We start from the raw sequence: 19,085 nt of genomic DNA, 5'->3' as shown, positions 1-19,085 counted from the left end.
AATCTTCCCACTGTTTCATACTTACCTCCCTAGGATTTTTTTTCCTAGGGAGTTTTTCTATATATTAAATAACCAAACACAGCCCAGTCATTCAAAGCTGAACTTCTTTCCATAATTAAAAAAGTACTTTAAAAAAACAGCTTCTTTCTGTACTTAAAATAACTGGCTACATGGGAATCTGGCAGAGGACATATCCCAGTGTCCTGGGCTCATTGAATTACTGTGACCCCAGGAGGTACATTTTTCTTTCTATCATTTTGGAATTCTGATTTTTTAAAATTTTATATTAATTTACTGCTTTAAAAGCACCAGCGATATTCTTGTATATCTATGTCCCAATCAAAATCTTAATATGTGAGCAGCACTTTCCAAGACACAACAGAGGACATACAGAAGAATATAAATTCTATCTTTGAGCTTACCATTCAGAAGCAGAAACCAGATGTAAATATAGCAAACCTTAAAAAAAAAAAAAAAAAAAAAAAAAAAAAAGCACGCTGAAGTCTGGACGTGGTGGCTCACGACTGTAATCCCAGCACTTTGGGAAGCCGAGGTGGGTAGATCACGAGTTCAGAAGATTGAGGTCAGAAGATCGAGGTCATCCTGGCTAACACGGTTCACCCTGTCTGTACGAAAAATACAAAAAATTAGCAAGGTGTGGTGGCACATGCCTGTAATCCCAGCTACTTGGGAGGCTGAGGCAGGAGAATCGCTTGAACCCGGGAGGCAGAGGTTACATTCAGCCGAGACGGTACCATTGCACTCCAGCCTGGGAGACAGAGCAAGACTCCATCGCAAAAAATAAAAATAAAGAAAAGCACACTGATGATTTGTAATAGGACCCTTACACAGGAGGAGGAACTGTGTGGGATGGGAGAGTGTAAATGCCCAGGGGAATCAGAATATACAGTCAGGAATTTGAACTATACCCAGCTTTTTGTGGAATGGTGATAAAGGCTCCAGCTTGAGACAAAGTGATTCAGATGTGTCTGGGGACATCTGGCAAAAAAGCAGTGTCAGCACCCAGAATCTTGTCTGCATAAAGACTGAGAAAGTTTCTGGAAGAGAACTGGTCCTGAGAATGATCCAGGAAAGATTAGGTTGACTCAGTAAAAAAGTCTATGTCATGGGATGAGGAAGATGATTCTGAACACAGCAAGTCTGAGATTCATCCTTACCTTAATTCCAATTCAGCTTAGTCTGAGTGTGATGGGAAGCAGAGAGTTGTAAGTAAATGCTGAAGCAGTTTTACTTTGTGACATAAGCAACTCTGCATTGGGATTCCCTCTAGCAGAACTTAACAGAAAGAAAAAGTCTCCCCTGACCACTTTTCCATAGGGTATAAATCATCACACAGCTTTGGTGCCCTGAAGTCACAGCCTGGTTCCTGGCAGAGCTGGCACTGTGTCTGCCATGCCTTGCCAACTGCCTGAGGGTGGTCAGTCAGGAGAAAAGGCCATGTCTTATGGGTCAGTCACAGAGACAAGGTACCTGACAATGGAATAGAGGCAGCATCTGGAGCAGGCTTTTAAACCCGGCACAGCATTAGCAGCAGCCATGGGGAGACGGCTGAACCAGTCAAATGTCAAGCCTGGAATAGCAGAAATGTACCAGCCATGCCCCAACTTAAAAACAGCTGTGTCCCACAACAGAAGATCCAACTTATCTGTGGCCATGTGAGAATGTAGGGAAAAACCCTCTGTAGGGGAAAAACTTCCAGGGGTTGAGGGGACCTGTGTCAGCATAAGAGGACATGTGATAGTGACATTTGAGTCTTTAATGTTAGCATGCCTCACAGATATCTGCAGGAAGGAGAGATCTTGAGAAATCTGGGCTATACAATTAGTCATTTCTCAATGCAAGTATAGGAAAGACAGCCTTTAGCTTTGGTGTTCAATATTAGGTTTATAGCAAAGCCAAAAATAACACTAGGCATGTGTACAAAAAGTGTCTAAATGCCCAATGTTGATTATCTATTATACAAGGAGCCTTAGAGACTCACAATACTAAGATGTTACAATGACAGAAATCAAGTAGACCAGCCCTCTGATGTTCAAGTATGAGAGTGAGACCCAGAAGAAAGAAAGTCAAGCACTGACTGGTGGTGGAACAGGAAGAAGAGCAGAAATCTTCTGACTTTCAGCCCAGGGATCTTCGCATGACACTATAAGGACTCAGGGAGACCAAATGAGAAATAAGCCTGGCCATTTGATTCTAGAAAGTGTTAGCAAATAAATCTTCAGCCATTCTGTACAAATAAAAACAAAGTGGGGAATTTGTGTAAGAATGGTTAAGATGCTCTTTCCTGCAATGTGAATATGTTTAGATATACACTTCTATTGTAAATACCAGGCTTGGTTTCTGGAATAATGCCTTAAAAATTAGAAACACCATTAGAATTAGATTCAGAACAGAAAAAGTTTGCACAACTTTTTTGTTTTCTCTAAGGAATGGATGAAGAAAACATGGGGGGTGGGTAATGAAGAAGAGAGGCGTGCAAGCAAAAACAAGAACCAGTATGAGGAATGAAAATATAAGAGGAAGTAAGTAGAGGAGAAAGAGCCACATGAGAATCCTGGAGTGTCTACACGAATGAGACGGGTGGGTAGAACTCCATTCAGAGGACATTGAACATGACGTTCATCTGTTTTAACTGGTGTGATTTACTTGACATAAGTGACAGCCCGAAACGGAAATAATAATCATCTGTCAAACAATTCGTTTGACTGTTTCTTGACTGTCCTGCCTGTTGTTTTCTTTTTTTAACCTAACCTGCCTGTTTCCTTGACCAGTCAAGTCAAAACAGACAACCCGATGTGTACATGTTAACACAGGCTCTCTCTCGAGTTAATGTCTCAGAAGTCTGAGTCATTGCCCTGAGAACCCCTGATTCTAACTATTCTCTTCTTCTAAATTAGAATGGGATGGCCTCTGTTTATATTTTCATTAAATAGAACCACATGATTGCAATCTTGCCACTGGGGGTTGTTAGCAGAGAATTTATTAGCATGAGCCAGTATCCTTGACTGCAGGGCTGCTTGGGTTGCTGGAGTACACCCTTGATTTGCTATTTTTCCTCAAGAGTTCCACTTTAGTGGGTTTCTCCTAGGGGCCTGTGTCTGTATATTGAAGGAGAAAAGAAAAATATGAGTACATCCTTTACATGATCCAGCTGTCTCTGCTACTCCAACCCTCTCTGCTGCATTATCAGAGCTTTCCACGTGAAGTCTGAAGTCTCCACAAAGGAAAAGTAAAAGATTCGCTTTCACTTATCCTGTGAAAATATAATGGACATACTCCTGGGAAGTGGCAGTGGCTTACTAGGTCTCTGGTCCTTTTTCATGTGTAATAATCAAGTTAGAAATTTTCTTAAGGTGTCTTCCTTTTACTTAAAAGGTTGTCTCCTCTGAACTCTCATATACCCGTTGAGGCCCAGCTTAGATGCCACCACCTCCATGATGTTCTCCTCGATTCTTCCCACCCCATCTGAAAACCCACACTTTTTGGATTTGTGTTTCCCTTCTCTGTGTCCTTAGACTCCACTTCTCCATTCCCTGCTTTGTATCATGCTGATGGCATCTACAAATGTGTCAGCTCCCTGCTGCTGGCAATTATGTTTTAACCATCATCATGTTTCTAATAGAGTAATGAATGTTAACTCAAATTGAACTAGCAGAAGGCTAATGGGAAAAGTCTGAGGATGAGGCGAGGCAAAAGGAGGCAGAGGTTATTGGTAGTTGAAAAGAATGTAGAGGGAGAAAGAGGAAAAGACAAGATTGTTTGGTATTACCATGGAAGAGGGTACAGGGTGCTGGAAGGAGCTTGCAGGATAAGACAAGGGGAAGCTCAGAAGGAGGATCACTAAGATGAAGGCAGAACAGAAAGTGGTCAGAAGTCAGTGAAGTGCTGCAGTTAGAGAAAATGCCACCATAATGGTGTGGACAGTAGTTCCTTCCTTGTGGGAAGGGGAGGAAGGTGAGGAGGGCAGGGAAGGGCAATCATCTCATCCCAGGCTGCCTCTCCTTCCCATTTCTTCCAGAAGTCTGCCTTGTTGCCCAGGCTTACTAGCCTCTGTGACACCTCGTTATTCTGTCACCAGTCCTCATGCAGAGGTTTAAGTCTATTCTTCTCTCCATAGCTCCAGCACCAGAGGAATTCTGAGATTAAATTCCTTGAGTCGGCTCCGTCTTTCAGGTGTAAATAAAACGTGATTGTCCTTAGATTACAGAAGTGTGCAGTTAACATGTATGTGTGGTCTTACTTTTCATCTATGATATAGATATATACACATGGCATACAGGGGTGAGATTTTTGACTTTCTATATCCCTTCTCTTATAATCAGGTAATCAAATTCGTTATGAAACCTCAGAAAGGATGTTGAGTCTTCAGTAACACTGGGAAGGAAGATGTGCTGTTCAGAAGCAAGAAGTGTTGACAGTGTAAACAACAGGCCAATTCCTGGGGTCCTAGGAAGAAAATAAAAAGATAACAAAGAGCAGCCTGTACCAAGAAATCGTCTTTGAGGGTTAATATGGAATAAAAGGTCTTCCCATCCTAAAGAGGCCATCCCTTGATCCCACCCCTCAGTAGTCTCTGTTCTTACTACTTCATTGCCTCCTAACCTCCCAGCCACTTTCCCAAAATTGGAACCACAACGTGGAATTTGGATTGTGGGTAGTCCCTGATCCTCTTACTGACAAGGTTTAGGAAGGAAACAGAGGGCGAATCTGTGATTCTGTTCTTTCAGTAGAAGGTGAAAGTCATTTGTAAGATATTTCATAGGCATTTTTCTTATCTGATTCCTGCAACAATAACCCAGTGAAGACAAAAAGCAACTTTTGTAATCTGCCTTTCTCCATTCAGTTAAAGAAACTCAGAGCTAAAAGGAGTTCTGAGAATTTTCTAAAATCACTCAACTAGTGAGAAGCCAGCCTGGCCTTCTACTACCAAAGGTAGTGAGGCTTTCACCACCTCTTCCTACTTCTTGGTTCACTGATGATGGTTCTATGCTATTAAGATGGAAACTATTTATTGGGTACATTATGGGTCCAACAGGCTTTTGTGAACTGGGCTGACCTGGGGAAGTAACCATCAAACATGACTTTGGAAAAATTTGTTCTGGGTTCTAAACAGCTGATTTACATACAATATTTTAGTACACAGCTCATTTTAAATTGAGGACTGCTTGTACTAAGCTTCTAACTTCTAAGGATAGAAAGATAGTCCCTTTTATTTTTCCTGTTCTGCTTTTGGAAACTACCAACAAGGGTGCCAATTAGCACCAGATGGGACAGGGACTGTGTGATGTGGAACTCCGACCACTGGGAACTGGAACAAGTCCACTAATGTATTAAGCAATCGAAGAGCCAGAGGTTGGGCAGGCTTCAAATTTGGCACAATGTAAAGTTTGGATTTGCAAAGGCCCAGCTTTATACACAGAATATATCCCTTCTCGACTCACTGCCTATGAACACTAGCAAGGGGAATGGGAATTTAGAACTCTAATACCTTCGAGCCTGTAGACTTTTATTTGCATATTGCTTTTCACTCTGTATCTTTTCTCCATTTTGAACTTGAGCAAATCTTTATGGAATAATTAAGAGGAGGTGTAAATGCTTGTTTATCTTGAAAACTTGGATTTTAAGTCTATAATTCTTACTTAGCTGTGTTTACTTTCTGGATATCTTGATTTTTGAAATTATAACTTTGCATATGTCCAAAGTCAAAGTCAAGAGTAGAAATGAAACATCAGGTTAACTCATACTCAAAGGTAATTGAGATTTAAATGGTATGTGTTTACTAAAAACATAGATAAGTGAAGCAACATGGAAATTTCTGTCAATATTATTCAGATAAATGTCATTTTTTCTCCTCATTTAGCCAGCCATGTGCCTTCAATGCAAATTTGGCTTGCTGAGTTTTGTCACTTACCACTCACGCTGTAATTCATCAGCTTTCCCAGGCAGTGATCTAAATCACCTTGAAGACAGTTGAACACAAGATACATTGAACACAGTTTTACCTCAGCTTCATACAGCCTGTATTTAATAGAAATGAAGTTAGGTTTTGCCTATAAAATTAGTGGGTTAGATCTGAGCACTACTTTCCAACTTTTTTCTTATTATGCCACATATGGAAAATGATATTATTTAATAGCGCTCACTGGTCTAAAGAGATAGATAAGATAGCTCATGGCTAGGGGAAAGTGATTGAGGGCTGGAGGTACCCAGATTCTACCCAGCCAAAACAGGACTGGGGGATCAATACCTCAGCACACCTGGATTAGTAGCACAATGTGTTCACATCTACCACTGGGAACACCAGGTTGGAAGTTCTGGAGTAAAACATATTTAAGGACTCTTTGGAGATTCTATGACTTCTTTATATATAATTTCCTGGGACTTGACCACTGATGTGTGATTTGGGTATTATGGTTCAAAACCTTCTAAATCATAAACTGATCCCAGAATGTTTGACTCTTAGTTAACAGCATGGATAAGGCCCCTAATGCAGGGATGACCAACTGTCCCAGTCTGACCAAGAATGAGGGGTTTCCCATGACATGAGACTGTCAGTGCTAAAACTAGGGCAGTCCTGTATAAACCAGGGCAGTTGATATCCTACCTACAATGTATTAAAATCCTTTATTAAGGAAACAAAGAAAAGAGAAGCCAGGGTTTCTGCTTTCAGGGGCTTGATGTTTGTTGTAGTCTTTCTTCCCTGGCCATTGGAACCAGAGGCAGCACCCCTGTGAATTGGTCATAGAGTCCAGGTCATCTATGGTTTAAAAAGCAGAAGGCTATGATTTTTCTTATAAAATGTTTTCCTTTGTAGAGTTGTTTTTGCCAGTTCCAAGAGGAAATAGTGGGCTGAAATCAAGAGGCATGACTGGATGACTAGTACTAAGCAAATGATTCGTGCAAAGATTTCATTGGAAACATTCAGACTCATAACAATAGTAGTTCTGACATGACTACCTCTTGCCTGAGAAACTCATAAACATGGCCTCTAGGCTATACTTTTTTTCAGCAGCTGCTGATTCTTTAATTTAATTATAAGCTACAAGTAAGCTTCTTAAAGAGGCAATGTCTATAGCAAACAGTGTTCAGAGGACACTCTGTTCACAAATTTTATGACAGTCAGCACTGTTGCAATTACATGTTCTAATATGAGATGGGTGGACTGGTGTGGGAGAAATAAGAGCCACCATTCTCCTCCTCCCCCACCCAGACTTAAACCAAAATTGTTTTTGAGGTTCAAAAATATTCACATGACAGCTTTCTATGTTTGGCCGGAGCAGACTAAATTTGCAATGCCAAGAAAATGGTTTCTTCTATCTTTAATTCTAATACATATGTCACAGGACCTAAGGGGTGCTCCAGTGCTGGGTCCTCCCTCTCCTGCAGAGCTCCTGTTTCATTGTGTTTATTATGCACTTATGTGCACAGAACCAGGCTTTGCACTGAATGAGAAATGAGTAAGATAACAATCTTTGCCCTCAATGTACACACCACGTCGTGAGGGAAAAGCCATCAAAGCAAGTAAGTAATTTTTACACAAAGCAGAATAAAAGGAACAGAATAGAAATGTGAAAACTTAAAAAAGGAAGAAATGGCATGTGAGCTGGTGGCATTTGGCAGGGTTCACAATATCAGTGAAAGGGGTGAAATTTGAAGTTCTAGAAACACACAATAGGAAGTTTTTTTCCCTTGCCATTACCCACCAAGACTAACACACTCTTGCTTGTCTGAGATCCATGTCACACAGAAGCTCTCTTTTCTGAATGAATGTTGACTTTGAAGTCAGACAGATTTGAGTTTGAATTCCATCTGTGTCAGGCATGAACTGTGTGACTCTAGGAAAATTCGTGTCTCTAAATTGATTTTCTACTTTATAAAAGAGAATAACAAAAACCAGTTTTATAAATGTAGAAGAGGTAAGATATGTACATACAGATCTTATACAAATTGGGCAATTTATGAGAGAGAGAGGGAGAGCTACATGTAGTGGGAAGACTTGTACTGTGCTCTCTCATGGTGTATGGCAGCCCCCAGTTCTTTCATTATTAGAGAAACCAACAATACATTTTAAACTTACGGTAAATTAGATGCATTAGAATCTCAGATTCTAAGAATTAAATCCTTAGAATTGAACTAGACTCATTGTTTTAGTATTAATGTCTTTTTCTGCAGGAGATGGTGGAGTTAAAGATGCTGCAAGGAAGGAAGGGAGAAGATGTGTAAGTATGTGGACAGCCAAAACCTGACAAAAAAAGAATGAATATAGTTCAGAAAAAGACGCATGTTTCATGTCCTATCTTCCAGTAAAAAGTAGTACATATTTCTCTTTTACATGTGTTTTATTATGTCTTTGGTTACTGATATTTGATCAAATGTAAACAAAATATTCATTGGACATACCAAGCATCACTTATAATGATGCAGCTTTATTCTTGTGTAGAAATTGTTGGAGGGAATTGCAATATGGTTTTGCAACATGTGTAACATTTTGGCACATACCAGTGATAATTTGCAATGATTTTTCCCCTTCATGAATATATTCCAGATATTCATTTGAGACTCTAATATGAGGAGATCAACTTAGGTAACCCAGTGGTTCAGGGTTAGCAGGTTGGATGTGATTATCTCCAAAAGTCAACTCCCCACTCCTGCTTCCTTTAGCCATCTTTTCCACTGCTTATTTCTTCTTGCCGTTAGTAATATTTTTTCCCTAATACCTATTTCAGCTTTTCTTCCTCAATAACTAGATGTCTTCAGTAAAGGAAAAAAACCACACTCCCTCTTAAACTACAAAGATAGTATTTTTCCCCCTTTTATACTCAAATAAGAAGAGGAGCCATACAAGGAGTAGAGCTTGGTGGAGGACAGAAGAGATGCAGAGGAAGCAAAGAGAAGGGCAAGCATGGTCTCTATTTCCCTCCTTTTGTTGGCCCACATACTGTTTTCTCCTCCAAGTCTCTGACTAATTACAAATTCACTGTGGGAGGCTGTTGCTCTTTCCACCTGGTTTCCATTGCATGGGAAAGAGATCAGTGCCCAAAACACATTTCAGTGCCTGACATGGAAATGCCAAGAGTTGAGACAACCTACTGAGAAATATTGATAGATAAGCAACAGTCACATCTCTATCAAGTCATTTTTTTAAAAAATATCTACATCAATTTCCTTTTGCTAGATGAGTCAAATGCTTACAACTCTAGTTCTCTCATACTTGGCAGAGTAACACTACATTTTTTTTTTCTGGTTAAGAATTCTATGATCTTCAGCAAATTTGCTTGTTCTGTCACTGGCTCCATTTCTTTGGGATTTTTCTCTAAAATTATCACAGTGTTCACTGCCCTCAGTTTCAATGTTGGGTACAATAGGTCTATTATTTTTATGCAATGCTAAAATTTCTTTTTAAAAACCTCTGGGAAATTAACTACTGAATACATCAAATGTGTGGAGAAGGTAACATACATCCATTCATTCATTTGTTTATTCATTTACACAACAATATTTAGTTAGCTCCTACTACGTAACCAGCACTGTATGGGCAGTGGGGATACAGCAATGAAGAAAAAGAAAAAATAAATAAATAAAAGACAAAATCCTCTCTATCATGAATTTTACAATGAATATTCTGTGATGAGAGAGACAAAATACAGAACATAATAAACAATTGTATTACACAATACTTCAGAGAACAATACTTAGGTTAACAGAGATGACAGGTGCTGGATGACAGGAGTAGGATTTTTTATAGAATGATCATGGGCATCTGAGAAGGTGATATTGAGGAAAGAATTAAGAGAGGTTAAAGAGCAAACCCCATGGATAGAAAGTAATACTACTATGGGCAAACACCCTGAAGTGGAACATGGTTGTGAGATGATACCAGGTGCGCTGGCTGACTATACTATCTTGGGCTGTATGGAGTCAGGAACATGATTTTACCATAGCACTTGAAAATCAAACTAATAAAAACATGTTCAAATAAAATATTACTCTATTTCCTTCATGTTAGGCTCAGAAAAATTTTACGCTAAGTAAGGTCAGCGTTCCCTCCTTTCAGACTTATCCATTGGTACTACAGAAATACTGTAAACAATATAACTACAGAGCAAGTGTTATGATTGTTCAAAAACATGAATGTTGTTTTGCATTGTAATATAATGAATACACACTGAGTTGTTTGCTTTTGGAAAAAGGTAAATGTTGGAATACATTATATAAACATTGTTTAAGTTATATTATAAAGTTACATTTTATAGGCAGTTTTACTGGTCTTATAGCCATCAGCCAAAAATCTCAGGTGCTTAGGTCGGTGGAAAAATAAGCTACTGTCTGTAGAGTTTTCAATAAAACAGTCAAAAAAGAGGTTGATGTTAAAGAAAAACTAACATAGAAACTAATATTATTTTAGAGATCCATTTTTTTTCTGTTTTACTTTATATTATTCACATTAAAATACTTTATAGGTTTGTTTCTCTCAAAGGATTTAGGTTTTTTCCAAAACCACAACTTGGTCTTCAAAGTTGGGTTTAAATTAAGATTGAAAAAAATATTTTTTAAACTCTTGTAATTTCTAATTATTTTTAATCAAGTCTGACATTTTGCTTATCTATATTTAAAAAAAAAAACTCAATTCATCCACCTAACAAAAAACTACTTGTACTCAAAAGCTATTGAAATAAAATTTTCTTTAAAAATCTCAAAAAAGACATTAATGATAGCAGAAAGGGACTCTTGAATCACCAACAGAAGGAAAACTTACATTTTCAAAGGGGGCTATAAGTAAAATTGATACAGTCATCTTTTTCCAAAACATAGTAGGAGAATAAATTGCAAATAATTAAATTGGGTTTCTAGGCTGAATGATAACTTTTGAGAGCTGACATCTGATCACTGAGCTCACCTATTCAAATAAACGTAGTATTAGTTGGTCTGTTTTTCTTTCATTATATTTAAAGCTAGGAAAATCTAGATGGAATAACCAGTCTCTCTCACTGACAACTTTGTATTTTTCTGCTGCAAATGAGCTCAATTTTCTTTAATCATTTTTTATGTGTTTAAACAAACTCTAAATAAGCTTTATATTTTTAAACATTGACATATACATACCCTTATACACCTAACCCAAGAGAAGATAAAATTAAATTTTAGTAACCTTCTTTATTGAAGCCAACATGGAGTGCCTCCTTCTTCTCCCACAGCAATGTCACGAGGAGAATGAGAGCCTCCACAAGATCTGCCCCGAAAGTCTTCTCATCTCTCCACTTCATGAGCCTTACCCCTCTGAGTACCATGTTCTTAAAGTTTCACAAGGGAGCTGGGGCTCATTTGCTGAAGGAAATCCATACAAGCATGACATTAGCATGTCACTTTTATCACGATAATCCTCACCAGGGCTTCTCTGGGACAATTACCAAAATGTTCTCAGAGAATAAAGAGAAGCAGGAAGATCATGAGAGCAGACTGGGGAGTGTGATGACTGAACCAGTAAAATCACGCTAGAGAAAGAGGACCAAAGAGAAAAGTGCACATCAACAGCAAACACTCTCATTCACTTAGACCCGTCATCATGGAGGCTGAAGGACTTTCTGGGCTTGGTCTCAAAGAAGACTGGAGAAATTAAGGCTGGTAGGCACCTGTTTTAGCTAACTAGATACAAACTTGTAAAAATGTTAAACCAAAAAAAAAAATGAGTCTTCCTCCACCACAACCCCAGACCACATTCACAGAAATAACTACTGTTCACTATAACAGTAGCTACATCTATAGAATATTGGTATTCTATGCCTATGCAAAGAGGGCATGTGTGTGTGTGTGTGTGTGTGTGTATAATATACAAGATATGTACATAAATATATATACTTCATGTATATGGGTTCATATATATTCATCTGATATCTAGCTAGCTAGCTAGCCATAGATGTGAAGTATACCCATACCACCCATTGCTGGTGTTATTCTAAAATGACTGTCTCAGAGTTTGTACACATTCTTCTTCGGATTATCTGTATTGCACTAGGGGGGTTGATGGAGAGGGAAAAGGCATCTAAGATAAGAGCAAATACAGAATTGAGCTTTTCTCCCTTGGGAAGGGGCTGAAGAAATTAATATTAAGAAAATTTCAGAGGATATGATTTCTTAAGAGATAGAAAATAAAAGCATATACCAGGGGAGAGGAGCGAAACTAACATCTGTGGCTTAGACATGAAATTGTGGCCTTTGCTGATCTCTCTACTGCTCAGGATGCAGGCACATCATCAAAGGCAAGAGATCCAGACTTCCAGGAGTGAAACAACAACAAACAACCAGTGGCTCACCATGACACTGGAAATGGCTGTGAAGAATGTAGAATGCTGAGAGTCAACTGTCCAATGGGTGAATGTGGGAAAGAACTAAGACAACCCCTCAATTTCCAAAATATTCCAGAGGAAAGCCTCCCTTGGGGAATGGCTGATGCTTGGAATATAGATGCCATGTATAATTATTTAGTTCACAAATTGGGGTCAGTTTGACATTATATAAGCTGTAAGGAGAAGAAATCTTCTTACCTCTCTACATTCCTAATTTGGCTATAAATGTGGTGTGCTGCAGGCAAGTCACATTGGCACATGAGAGCAGACTGTTAAATTCTCAGAAATTTTGTAAACCAGTTGTTAAACACAGGCATCATTAAAAATTAAAGTATATAAACTTTCAAATAAATAAATTTTATCAAAAACAAAAATATATTTTTCAAAACTCAACACTTCCTAATTATTATCATTTTACTACCATCTATGCTCTTGAAGTTATTTTTACCTATTGTATGGGTGTAATGGAAACAATATGTCCAGCTCCCTTTCCCTTTGCCTTTAGTTGCATCACATTGATAGCTGGACATTGGCTAAGGTGGAGGCATTAATAACACAAAAACTGGCAAACACCACAAATCAGGACCTCATTTGTTCTGCTGATTGTCTACACCACTGGTTCTCAACCAAGGTGAAGTTCGCCCCTCAAATGCCTAACATTTGGCAATGTCTGGATAAAGTTTTGGTTCTTCCAACTGGGGATTACTACTAGTATCTAGTGGGTAGAGACCATGGATGCTGCTAAATACCCTATAATTCACAGGATAACTGTATTAGTCTGTTCTCACGTTGTTAATAAAGACATACTTAAAACTGGATTATTTATAAAGGAAAGAGGTTTAATTGATTCACTGTTTCACATGGCTGGTAGACCTCACAATCATGGCAGAAGGTGAATGAGAAGCAAAGCCACATCTTACATGGCTGCAGGCAAGGCAGCGTGTGCAGGGGAACTCCCATTTATAAAACCATCAAATCTCATGAGACTTATTCCCTATCACGAGCACAGTACAGGGGAAACTGCCCCTATGATTCAATTATCTCCATCTGGCCCTGCCCTTGACACATAAGGATTATTACAGTTCAAGGTGAGATTTGGGTGGGAACACAGCCAAACCATATCAACAACCTCCCATAACAAAGAATTATTCAGCTCCAAATGGCAGTAGTGCTAAGGTTGAGGAACCCTGGTCTAGACCCAATAAAGTGATATGGAAAATGTTAACAGTGCAGATTAAAGTATCATGTCCGTCCTGGTTACATTGGCCTGTGTCTGCCCTCCTTTCCTATCATCACAGGCAACTTTAGCTAGCCTTCTGTCTTCAGAATTTTCCAGGCAAAGGCAGGTATAACTTTCTCAATTATCAAATATCCCCAAGCCTAACAGAACCCACCTCAGGTGATCTGGAGTGATCTCTCACCATGCTTCACTCCTGTACCACAATAGTATCTGACCCATGACTCCACCTGTTGCTCTTGGGACCTTTCTGACTTATTTGGTGGAGGAAGCAACATTAACATTCTCTTTTTCTGTGAATTACCTCCAAATATAGCCTCCTCTAATAAATCTCTGTCTTCTGCCTTCTATTGTATATTCTGGAATTAACTAATAGGATATGGGTCTCAGGACTAGCTTTGCGATCTCATGGTAAATCTTGGAAGTTTATGTTAAGAGTGTGCATATTTAGAACTCACTGCTCTCAGCTTTGGGGCTTCAACTGAAACTTTAAATAACAGAAAAATTCTAAGGCAACAACCTATTCTATATTCTTGAAGAGTCCCATTGCAAGAGCTGGACAAAAGCAGACTCTGTTTATAGAAAACCATTGATCAAAACTGAAACAAGTCTGATGTTCAGTGTGAAACTATACAGCGGACCACAAACAGGGCCTCTAAAGTTGTGCAGCTCCACCTGGGAGTGGCTGATGGGATTCAAACTCTTCAAAGTTCCAAAGGGATTCTCTGACCTTTAGTATTTGGACAGACAGAAAGACATTGTGCAGATAGAAGGACCATGGATAGAAACCGACTAGGCATTGTGGGTTGGGTTCACTTACTGGAAAATTTAGGCAAACAGATTCAGTGATTCTAATAGGCCAATCAATCATCCACACGAGTAAGAACTTCACACTGGCAGAGGCTAAGTCTGGATGACCTGTTCCATGTGGTCACCTCCCCTTGCCTTCTCCCATGCATTGTCATGGACCTCCAATCAGAGCTTCATGCTCCATCCACCTCAGTCCACACAGAGGTCTCTAACAGCCAAATGTTAGTTTTCTTTGAAGAACCTTAAAAAGTGGCTACTTGCACAAGCTTCTTAAAGTCTAACAAAATCAAATAATTGAAATAGTAGAGAATAAAGTGAGTGGATTCGAAAAATCCACATCCCCCAAAAAAGAAATCCCATGAGTCAACAATCTGAGAAAATGAAAACCAGAACTAAACAAGTAAACACGTTCTTCTTCCTTGTATGCAATATTTAAGTAGTTTGTCACTTTCTTCCAGAAGGCACTTTACATAGTAGCCTTTGGTAACTGCTGACTTTACAGAGAGATTTATTGGAGGTAGAAAAGCTGTAGTCACTGCCTTGCCAAAGCAGTAAACATAAGGGATTTACTTTCCACAACAATTTACTTTTATATTTTTAAAAATACTTCAGGAAGGATGTACATTCAAAGAATATTTAATGGAAATGAGTAAAAGGCGCTGATTATAAGTTTGGGAACTCAAAAGATACCACATATTAAACAGAAAATTACTGTCAAAAATTGTCCCACATGGTGGAACTGTATAAACATAAGTCATTGTAAGTTAAAAACTACCTTATTCCTTGCTACAATAACCAACAGGGACTCAACAGACATATAAATTTCTTCTTATATGGTGATTACCTCACTGTCACTCCTTTACCTTCCTCTGAAGGTGTAAAAAAAACCAAGGCCAGCTGGGCGCAGTGGCTCATGCCTGTAATCCCAGCACTTTGGGAGGCCGAGGTGGGCAGATCAGGAGGTCAGGAGATCGAGACCATCCTGGCTAACACAGTGAAACCCCGTCTCTACTAAAAATACAAAAATTTAACCGGGTGTGGTGGTGGGTGCCGTGGTCCCAGCTGCTTGGGAGGCTGAGGCAGGAGAAAGGCAAATGAGTTTTTATTAGAGTTATTCCCAAGTGGAATGAGTATGGAATATTATTCAACAGTAAAAAGGAATGGAGCACTAACACATGCTACAACACAGATAAACCACTAAGTGAAAGAAACCAAGTACAAAAGGCCATATGCTCTATAATTCCATTTACATAAAAGATCCAGAATGGATAAATCTATAGAGACAGAATGCAGATTGGTTTTTGCCAGGAGCTGGGAAGAGGAGAAAAGGGGAGAACCTGCTTAAAGGGTAAAGGGTTTAAGAATGATGGAAATATTTTGGAACTGGATAGCAGTGGTGGTGGCACAGTGCTGTGAATGGACTAAACACCACTGAATTGTTCACTTTCAAATGGTTAATTTAGAAATAAGAGAGGAGAAATAGCAACAAAAACGTTGAATGAGTAGTCACAGGATTCCCAAGTTCCCTAGCAATTAAGTTGTTTTCTTCAGCATAGGCCAGAAGTTTACTCAATAGAGACACAGTGACATATATAAAGTCAAGGTTAGACTAGAGAAACTCAAGATTCCTTCTAGTTTGGAACCATGATGGTCTGTGATGACTTGACATGCTCTTAAGAGCTTCTTCAAATACAAACAAAAGTATCTCCGATGACCCACAAGTTCTGCATGGCCTCACTGAAAACACCCTATGTCCCCACCCCACCCAACCCCTACTCATTTCGCCCCATGTTGCCCCTTGTTCTAACTGTCCTGCTTTCTTTCAGTCCCTCATACACACCATGATCCCTCCCTTTCTCCAGACCCTTGCACATGCTTTTACATTCCCTAAAATGCCCTCCCCTTTCTACCTGGTTAATTCTCACTCATCCTCCAAGCATCATTCCTTCTGAGAAAATGTCTGTCACTCATTGCACCAAGACAAGAAGGGCCAAATATAGTGGAAACAAGAAAGGAAAAGGGAATGAAGGAAGAAGTGACTGTGGAGGCAGGAAGGGCAAGACTCAATGACCTTAGGGATCAAGAGTTACTGATTGGATCACAGAGGCTTTGCCAAATGCAAACTTATTTGCATTTATTTGACTATCATAATTTGCATCATTTACCTAGTACATCTTATTCATACTTATATGCTATACATATATACTAGGTATTAAATTTGTCTTCAACGCTCTAATGTCCTTTCTTCATCTAACTGTATGCTGCTTAGAAACAAATCATATTGGGCTGGGCACGATGGCTCATGCCCGTAATCCCAGCACTTTGGGAGTCCAAGCGAGGTGGATCACCTGAGGTCAGGAGTTTGAGACCAGCCTGACCAACATGGAGAAACCCTGTCTCTACTAAAAATACAAAATTATCCAGGCACAGTGGTGCATGCCTGTAATCCCAGCTACTTTGGAGGCTGAGGCAGGAGAATTGCTTGAACCTGGGAGGCAGAGGTTGCAGTGAGCCAAGATCGTGCCATTGCACTCCAGCCTGGGCAACAAGAGCAAAACTCTGCCTCAAAGAAAAAGGAGAAAGAAGAAATAAAAAGAAAGAAAGAAAGAAAGAGAGAGAGAGAGAGAGAGAGAGAGAAAGAAAGAAAGAAAAGAAAGAAAGAAAGAAAGAAAGAAAGAAAGAAAGAAAGAAAGAAAGAAAGAAAGAAAGAAAGAAAGAAAGAAAGAAAGAAAGAGAGAACGAAGGAGAGAAATCATATTCATCTTTCTATGCTACATTTCACCTAGCCCAAAGACTTGTCGGTGGTCAGCATTCTTTCTAAATAAATATATATTAAATGAATGAATGAATAAATTGTTGCTGTGGTTTGCTGTTTAAGTTTCCAGGTCTGTTAGCAAACCCCAGACTTGTAAAATACTTGAAGGGTTGTGTACACTCCTTTTTTGTATCTTTCTTTGTGCACTGCTAAAACCTAAGCATACGATAGGGCTCAGGATATTTCTGAGGAAGAAATGAATGATGAGTGAATGATTTCAGGCTATCTCTCCAGGAAAATGAGTTTACTCAAGCCACCACCAGTTTCTATGAGTATAATAAATACATTCAAATGTAAGTCTATACAAAACCTATTTAGGTAAGGCAGGCAGCCACTCAACCTGGAAGCACATTAGATATAGAAGATTATTGCTTTATCATCAGTGTCATGCTCACAGCTGTGAGCTTGTGTGCAGCACAGTTCTATAACCTCAGGGGGACTGTCAGCTGTAGATACTGAAAACACAGTTCTGCCACCAACAGCCCATTTCTATTACAGTGAGTGACCCTCCTGTAGTTGGTGGTTGCAGTTTCAGCCATGTTGGTAGTCAGGATTTGTAACACATCTACCTTTCACTCACACCATCTCCCCAACACACTCCCAAGTGAGAGGCAGCAGCTAGCTATTCGACAAGGTACTTTCCCTATAAATCTCAGCAGGAAGCAGCATGGTGAAATGGGAAGAACACAAGATTGAGGGCCAACTCTTGTGTTCTGCTCCCAAACATTTAACAACTCCATGTTGTTATATGTAACAACTCCACGGAGACTTTAGGAAAAAGGAAGGCAACTAGTGGTTTGCTGAACACCTATTCTGTGCCAGATAATTTGTATATCATTTATTTAATCAGCATCATAGCTTTACCTTATAGCTAATATTGCTTCTTTTTCACAGCTGGAGCAACAAAGAGGCTGAACAACTTGCCCAAGGCCAAACATGTAGGATGTAATAGAGAATTTGTACCCAGGTTTTTCCAGTAAACTATTTTTCTTTTCTCTGAGCCTCAATTTTGTCTATAAAAGAAAGAGATTAGGTGTACATGATTTAACACCTCCATAATTTTTCTAGAAACTTTTAACCTACTCCCTGATTTGTAACCATTACCACAGGAAGTAACATTGCAGCAAGAAGTAAAACAGAAACTGTCAAAAATAGATAAAATGAAGAGATATACTAAATTGAGTTCATCTCTTTGAATATTGGATTATGGACAAGGCAGGTAATCTTCATACATCAACCTTGTGTATTCAATTGAAGATATTTTTAATAAATTCAAATATAACATTTTAATGATTCAACAAATTTTTTTTCAGATTTTAAACATTATGCTATCCTCTTATTTAGTATGTCCAAAAGATTATGTTTTATTGAAGCTATTAGTGCCCAATAATCTCACTTTTGTGCCTAGATTGAGACCTTTTGGGAAAAAAGTTTGAGGACTGGTGAATGGACACTTTTCAATGCATGTCTATTAACTCCAAGGGGGAAAAAAACTACGTTGTACTTATTCACTCCTATGTGCGTCAGTCTAAATAGAAGGAGATTAATGTCTTTCTCAGATGAAGGAGCTAGACAGTACGGTAAGCTTGTTTCACTGGCACATAATAAAAATCTTTGAAGCCAAGGACCAGGCTGCTTTGCCTCTTTAGGTAAGAGAGGTGTCCTCCTCTTCCTGAGCTCTTCCCCCATACAGAGGAAGGATGGGGATCTTCTACTTTATAAGTACCTCTTTTGGGCATTGCAAGCCAATGTCAGCTTTCAGAGACGCCAATCTGGCACTCACAGAAGAATTAAGGTCACTTAAGGAATACGTGCAATAAAAAGAAGAGGAAAAAAAAAAAGATTTTGGAAGGCCATC

The 19,085-nt window shown here is 39.1% G+C and overlaps 1 long non-coding RNA gene across 1 annotated transcript in view; it reads right to left on the bottom strand.

Annotated features, from left to right (window-relative positions):
- Nucleotides 1-19,085, bottom strand: part of LOC126948470 (uncharacterized) — a 118,555-nt gene that overhangs the window by 20,811 nt on the left and 78,659 nt on the right. Inside the window, exon 2 of the long non-coding RNA XR_007723467.1 lies at nt 11,171-11,346. This is a non-coding gene — a long non-coding RNA (uncharacterized LOC126948470). The remainder of the gene's footprint in view (nt 1-11,170; nt 11,347-19,085) is intronic.

This window comes from Macaca thibetana, chromosome 1 (genome assembly GCF_024542745.1).
Source record: "Macaca thibetana thibetana isolate TM-01 chromosome 1, ASM2454274v1, whole genome shotgun sequence".
Lineage (NCBI taxonomy): Eukaryota > Metazoa > Chordata > Mammalia > Primates > Cercopithecidae > Macaca > Macaca thibetana.
This window is presented reverse-complemented; position numbering and strand designations above follow the sequence as displayed.